We start from the raw sequence: 7,420 nt of genomic DNA, 5'->3' as shown, positions 1-7,420 counted from the left end.
GAGTGCCCTGACTGGGAATGGAATCCGGGACGTCCACCCTCCGGGGCCGATGCTCCACCACTGAGCCAACTGGCCAGGACCATCTTGTCTCTTCTGTGTTGGTCCTTCTGACTGAAAGCAGCCAGGGGTTCTAAACCGACTGGTTTTTAAACAGAGGAGAAAATTACAGTAGAAACCTACAGCTGAGAACTATCTTTAAAATTGCCTTTTCTCATCTGAACACTAGGTCATTGGAAGTTTGTTTACATTTGTGATTGATCTTATACTTTGCATTAAAATGAACTATTTATGTCCTGACCTGTGGTGGCGCAGTGGATAAAGCGTCGACCTGGAAATGCTGAGGTCGTTGGTTCAAAACCCTGGGCTTGCCCAGTCAAGGCACATATGGGAGTTGATGCTTCCAGCTCCTCCCCGCTCTTTCTCTCTGTCTCTCTCTCCTCTCTAAAAATGAATAAATAAAAAAAATGAACTATTTATTCTTAAATTATTTTAAGTATAAGATCAATCACAGTAAACAATTCTGTTTTTATCACCATCATATCTGTGAGGTTCTAGGTCTTTCTGTGAACAAATTAAACAGGGTCTTTTCTTTATGACATAATTAAATCTAGACCCCAGTGATATTTGGCATCCGCTAAATACCCAGATGGGCACAGCATTTGCCTTGAAGTGACGACGTGCGTAGAGTTTTAATCACACCATGATTTATTTTTGCTCTTTTAATATTGCCTTTCGATCGTTGCTTCTTAATGAATGACTGATTGTTCACTGTGTGTGGCTTATAACCAGGAATTTGAACATTAAAAAAATGTTCATTATGAACATTGAAACAAATTAAGATAAAGACGGGGAAAAGATTTTCCTCTCTCCCTTACATTTAGAGTAAAAAGAAATTGTCTTCCTTTGGAAAACTTAACTGTAGGAGAAATTCCATTCTCTTCTTAAAAACTTACGTTTAATAAATCAGTTCAGAGGAAATTTAATTATAGTCCTTAAACTATAAAAAGCTCCTATAAAATAAAAATCAGGGTAGGGCTAGAATAAGTCCCACCTCTCGTGCATAACCACCATCTGAAAGAAAAAGAATGTAGTTTAAAAGTAATTTTTGCTGCATCTTTTCTATTGTGTAATCACCAAACAGTGTGGGGGTTTTTTAAACAGCAGGAACAAGACACAGAGTTTATTAGCCACCCAGGTAATATCATTTGAGGCCAAAGATCAGCATCCAAAACAGGCAGGGGAGTGTATTTCATTGTTGGGATCTTCCATGAGCGTTCTGGATCAGAATTTTATTCTCTTTTATCTTTGGAAGTCAGTCATTCTTCACAGCAGATGTTGTGCTCTGGCTACTCACCTCTGACACACGCACGTGCACACACACACACACACACACACACGCACACACACACACCCCCGCATCCTCCGAGATGACCTTGTGGCCCCTGGTTCTCCTGCTGCAGTCATCTCAAAGGACCGTGAGGACTGTGGTTGGGGCGAAGGTTTTGGTTTGGTGAAAGTTGTTAGTGCTCTCAAGACAGAGGCCTGGACTCAGGGCAAACATGTGACCACAGAGAGCTGTTCTCGGGTCCGTGAAAGTCATGGGGTGATGCTTTCAGATCCTGTCTGCAGGTTGCCAGGGGCGCCTATAGTTAGCATTGTTGCATTTATAATGACATGACGCCCACGTAGCCAAGTAGAGTGTATAAGTCTGATATGAGGTTGAAAGAGGAAAGGTCATGCTTTTTGAACGGCTCCGATGACCTGCGCAGACGACTCCTGTGATCGCAGTGAGCGAGGGAAACCTGCCCGCGTCAGAACACATTTTTCACCCGTTTGTTCAGACGCGTGCAGTGGGGTGCTCACGTGCATGATTTCTCGCTCGAACTCCAATTATAAAATCCCACAAAGGATGTTTTTATCCAAGAAATAAGATGGGTCTCTTGGCAAAAAACTCTGTGCCCGCTCCTTGCCTTTCCCAGGACTTCTGTGCCAGCCCCTCGTAGAGGGGGTCTAGGTCTGCTTGAAACACAGGGAGTTCAGCTCTTCAGGGAAAGGGCAAAGGTCTGAGCAGTCAGCTCTGATCATTCCCTGGGGAGTCTACTCTGTCAGGAACAAATTTAATTCAGATGCTATCGTTTATCCAGTTTTTTGTTTTTAACACAGTGATTGGCACCCATGAAAAGTCTGCTTTCTCAGCCCCGAGAATTCCTCTATTTTAAGCTCAGATCATTCCCCTCCGCTCATGCTGACAGTGCAGCCTCAGAAGAGACCAGCACGAGGTTAAAATGGCCCTGGTGTGGAGCAGGGCACTCTTGGCTCGCGCCTTGTTATTTGTCCCTCCAGAGGGTCCTTGCTGTGTGACGTCAAGGCTGCCATTCAAAGCAGAGAGAAAGGAAACCGTGGCCTGTATTTCGCATCGGCAGCCCGGACAAGCGGCTGTTTCTCAAGCATCCAGCACGCGCTGTGTCTGGTGGGGCTGTGCATTCCGTGTCCGGGTGACCTGGTTAAAAGCAGGGAACCAAGCGCTGTCTGCTGAACGCTCTCCAAAGCGGGCGACACCCCCACCCCAAGCTCCTGAAGCCGGGGCCCCACTGCCGAGGGCTGGAAATGGGGCTGCAGCATTGCTCAACATTAGCTGTGTGTATATTCAGCCTCTGTTTGGAGTCTTGAAAGAATGTCATTATCAGTGGCCCTCATTAATATACACAAAACCACATCATTATGCTGCCTTTGGGGTCAGTGCTAGAAAATCTCTTTGGGGAAACCAGGGCTGTATTAAATAATCTTTTCACAGTCAGAAGTTCAAAACCACTGAACTGCCAGCTCTTCCTGCCTTCCCGTCCTACCTCTGCTCACCTCCGTCCCCAATTCAGATTTCTGAATGTAGAAAGACTCTTGTGTGTGCTTACATGTTCATTTTGCACTGTGCATTACTGAGTGTGAATATCCTTTTATATATATGGGGAAAAAAAAGTCTTGACTACCATGTAATGTACAGACCACAGGCTCTAGATTTTTCTTAATGAAGAGTAACACCTTTTGTTTTCAGTGGGAAGGAGCTATTTCCAAGTACTGTTGGAAACAGTCACAGGACTGTTGTCTCTTTAGGATCAAGCCAAGATCCCTACAGCAAACAACAACCTTGCAAGGCCAAAGGCTCACCGAGTGTTCTGAGAGCTTACAGAGAATGCCTCAGCATTTACCAACTTAAGACTCAAACCTCTGAAGGGCATGCAGTCTCGGGGGTTTTTTTTTGGTATGGGTGACACTCTTTTATTAGGTTCTTGGAGGTGGATGTGATAGTCACTAGAAAAAGCACAACAACCACATTTGTATTCCAGAGTCATCTTGGTTAAGTCAGTATGGATCTGAGGTTTTATGTTGCAAATCCCATTAAATCTTTCTTGAAGTAGCCCTTCTCTGAACCTTTGATTAAAGGATACGCAGATACCAACACCATTTAATTTCCTACACAAGTGTGTATATACTACAAATGTTATGTCAAGAAGGATCTTGACACAGCGGGGCTCTTTAAAAGTGAATTATTAGAAAACAAAATTTTTCCAAATTATAAACTCTTGTCTTTTCGGGGGTAAAAAAAAAAAAAAGCAGAGATCATGAGGTGTATGGATAAATGTGGGATGAATGGCGAGTACCTTGTAAAGTTAGGTTTTATACCAAGAGTTGCCTAGACTGCAGTCTAGCTTTGTCTGGACAAGCTGACTTGCCCAGGGGCTAGCTTAGCACTATGAATGAATGCCACATCTCTGCCACCATAAATTCCAGGGGGCGGGAGGCGCGGAGCTGCGGAGCCGACAAGCATGGCTGCTCCATGCCCGGTGTGGACTAGGTGAGCCGGAGCATCATCGTCAAAAGGGTGGAAAACTAGGACATCACTTTCCATCTGTGGACTGGAGAATTCGTTTTATTTTGTGGACTGCTGTTTGCATTTCAGTAATCCTTTTAGTCTGTTTGTTTTTTCCATTACTACCCTTCTGGAAGTCCTTACCTAAAGACTGACGGTAACGGTCTAGAAAACTGAGAGAATCACCTTAAAACGGTGCTGAGCATTTAAAACAAGCAGTGACATTAACAAAAGTTTTTTTGTCAGGACTAACTTATTGGGAAAAGTTTAAAAAACGGAATCTAAGTTTGTTTTAAATCATGTAACGGGAATTTAGGGTATGATGCAGCGAGCAAAGATGGACCATTGACTTCCGTGGTGGCATCGTTACCTTAAAGAGGGTATATACACATTCGGATTTCCCCAGGGGCGGTACACAAACTGTCCTCTGGAAGATTCTACCTCTTGTGTAGTCATCTCTCTCTTGACGTTTTTTTCCTCCATTGTTAACTGTCCAGACTCTCTTTGATCCTTATTTGGTCCATGACACTATGTGACAGAAAGCCCCAGCAATTCTCTGGGGTCGTTTTTTATCAACTTTCTGTCCAGACATTCTCACATGACAAGTGAACTATATTGCATTTGCCTGTTTTTAATGCCGTGATGGTAGCCGACCAAGACAGTGTGCAGGAATCGATTCTGGTGTTCGCGTGAGATCAGCATTAAGTGACAGCTTTGTCGGTACTTTTATATTGTGACGCCCTGTCCTTCCTTGTGCAGCCTGGTAGTAACAAGGAGTCAGAGAACGGTTACTCAAGTAATTAGTGAACCCACCCCCATATTATGTTACAATTAAAGTGTGGCTTAGTGGGCTTCACAGTCTAGCACATGTAGGTTTGTGTGGCATCCCTGTCACTTAGCTAGGTTATAAAACCTTGGGTGAGCTATTTCCAGAACCTCAAATTCTTGATATATATATTTTTTGTGTATTTTTCTGAAGCTGGAAACAGGGAGGCAGTCAGACAGACTCCCGCATGCTCCCGACCAGGATCCACCTGGCACGCCCACCAGGGGGCGATGCTCTGCCCAGCCGGGGCTTCGCTCTGTCGGGACCAGAGCCAGTCTAGCACCTGAGGCAGAGGCCACAGAGCCATCCCCAGCGCCCGGGCCATCTTTGCTCCAGTGGAGCCTTGGCTGCGGGAGGGGAAGAGAGAGACAGAGAGGAAGGAGGGGGGGGCTGGAGAAGCAAATGGGCGCTTCTCCTGTGTGCCCTGGCCGGGAATCGAACCCGGGATTTCAGCACGCCAGGCTGACGCTCTACCACTGAGCCAACTGGCCAGGGCCAAATTCTTGATCTTAGAGTATTAAAACCAATGTGTAGAGTGGTCATGGGGATTAGAGTCCATGCACAGAAAACTCCCAGGTAAATGCATAGTTCCTGCAGCTGCAGAGTTGTCCCTATTCTCGCGGTGCCCTTCATTGCCTGTGAGATGTGCACGTTTAATTCCCGCCAAGGAACTTCAAGTTTAGCAGAGTCCCTGAAGATTTTTAAAGTGTGCCAGTGACTCGAGGAAACTGCATTTCAGAAGATCGGATTTGGTGGCTGTGTCCATCACAGACTAGAGCCTATAACTCGGTAGCCCTTTTCTTCGCACTGTAGATGAGGGCACTGAGACCCAGGAGCATTACGTAACTTTCTCTGGGCCACGTGGCTCGTATCTGGCAGAACCACATCCAGAACCCAGTCTTCCTACTCTGGACTGTGTTTTTCCACCACCCAACTTTCCATTGGCAAGTAAGTAATGAAAAAGGCCCTCATACTTACCTGGAAACAGATAAAGGTCAGATGTATGTGTTGGGAACAGGAATGGGAGGGAGAAGACAAAGGCAGCGGCCGCTGAAAACAGTGCCAATTAGATTGGTGACAGTTTACTACTCTGCTCTGTACAGTGTGGAAGGGAGTCAAGGGTCCCAATCTTCAAGCCTGGTACGATGGCCATACAGTTAATTAAACCAAAATAAGTGGAATGTGTGAGTTGTGTTATCTCCTAATGAGTTTAAATGACCTCCCTATCCAGATGGAAATAGGAAGGATTGACACTCTAATGGGAAGGAATGTTGAAACCCTTGTACCGTATATAAGTAGATGTGCGTGTATGTGTGTGCACATGTGCACATGCACGTGTGTTAAACTGGTCTTTGCAACGTACTCCCAGTTCATGACCGAGTCTCACATTTTTACGTTGTAACTTCCACCAGTTACGGTCAGAAACTGTTACGCCTTTATGGAAAAGAAGAGCTGGATGCTGGTAGATTCGTCAGTCAGTGTCTGTGTGTTTGTTTTGTTGGATGGATCCTGCTGTGCGCTGAGACACAGACTTTGCTGGGCCTGTTTGGTAAACAAATCTGTTCCCGCACACTGTCTTCTATCCTCGTGAGCTTGCACTGGCTGCCTTTCCCACCAGGCGCGCAGAAGCCTGGCAATTGAGAAGCTTGTTTTTCCTTCAGAAGTAAGCTGGTGCTGAAGACATGAGCCACATGCATTTACAAGGTGGAAGAGAGTAGGGGGATAGAGGGCGATGGAGGAGACTTGGCTTGGGGTGGTGAGCGCACAGTGCAGTATTACTGACAGGCGATGTGTTGTAGAATCAATCACGCACCTAAAACCTGTATAATTTTACTAACCCATCTCACCCCAATAAATTCTACAAAAAAATTCATAAAAATAAAAGCGCTCATCTACCCCATATAAGTTTTTCGAATCTTCACAATTTTAGCCCTGAGCCATGAACTCTACCCAGTACACACACAGTACCTCTCAGAGTCTTCCTTCCTTATAATTGCCACAAAGCTATCGATTGAGCTCGTATATACATTAAAATGCAAGCTCTTTTTACCCTTAAAGTTCATTCTGTAGCCGTAAGTGGGGTTAGTCACCCAAGACGTATGGTTTTTTCCAAGAAGGGATGGTTCATCTCTTTTTTGGATTAGACTACAAACTTAATATATATCCATACAGTCCCTTCCTACCTATATTTTCTTTCTTTTTTTTGCAAGTTTTATTTAGTATTCCATCCAAGTTCAAGCTTTTATGACAGGAAGTATGAATGGTTATGACAAGAGTAAATAACTTCTGATTTTATGATTATAGTACAGGAAGAAACTTTTCATGCCAAATAAATCTTTGGGGAAGGAGAGAAAGAGCCAGCTTATGAGTTTAACGTACATACATTTCCTAGAATCTTTGCTCTGTTACATGTAAATAACACCAGAATGTGGTCTCATTTCTTTTCTCTTCACTCTTGTTGTCAACAAGGTGTTTGTTTTAGGAAGAGATATGTTCAGGTATTTGGGTGTGTGACCCAATGTGATATAGAACCACCAAAAAAAAAATTCGAAGTGAAAATAATAAAACCAAATTTTATAGAATGAACAGCATGAGAAGCTCAAGGACCCTAAAATAGGAAATTGCTTTTTTTCTTGAAGAGCCTGTGGCCGCCACATCATCATTCACTGTCAAAACCGAGGAGTCCCCCAACATCCTGTTACCCTTATAACCATGTTCAGTAAGCAAGC

At 44.4% G+C, this 7,420-nt stretch overlaps 1 non-coding gene across 1 annotated transcript; it reads right to left on the bottom strand.

Annotated features, from left to right (window-relative positions):
* Nucleotides 1-5,111: 5,111 nt before the first annotated feature.
* TRNAA-GGC (transfer RNA alanine (anticodon GGC)) lies at nt 5,112-5,187 on the bottom strand. Its single transcript has one exon. It is a non-coding gene; the product is annotated as a tRNA-Ala (tRNA).
* Between the last annotated feature and the right edge of the window lie 2,233 nt (nt 5,188-7,420).

This window comes from Saccopteryx bilineata, chromosome 2 (assembly GCF_036850765.1).
Source record: "Saccopteryx bilineata isolate mSacBil1 chromosome 2, mSacBil1_pri_phased_curated, whole genome shotgun sequence".
Lineage (NCBI taxonomy): Eukaryota > Metazoa > Chordata > Mammalia > Chiroptera > Emballonuridae > Saccopteryx > Saccopteryx bilineata.
Note: the sequence above shows the minus strand (reverse complement) of the source record. Positions and strands in the feature narration are given on the sequence as shown.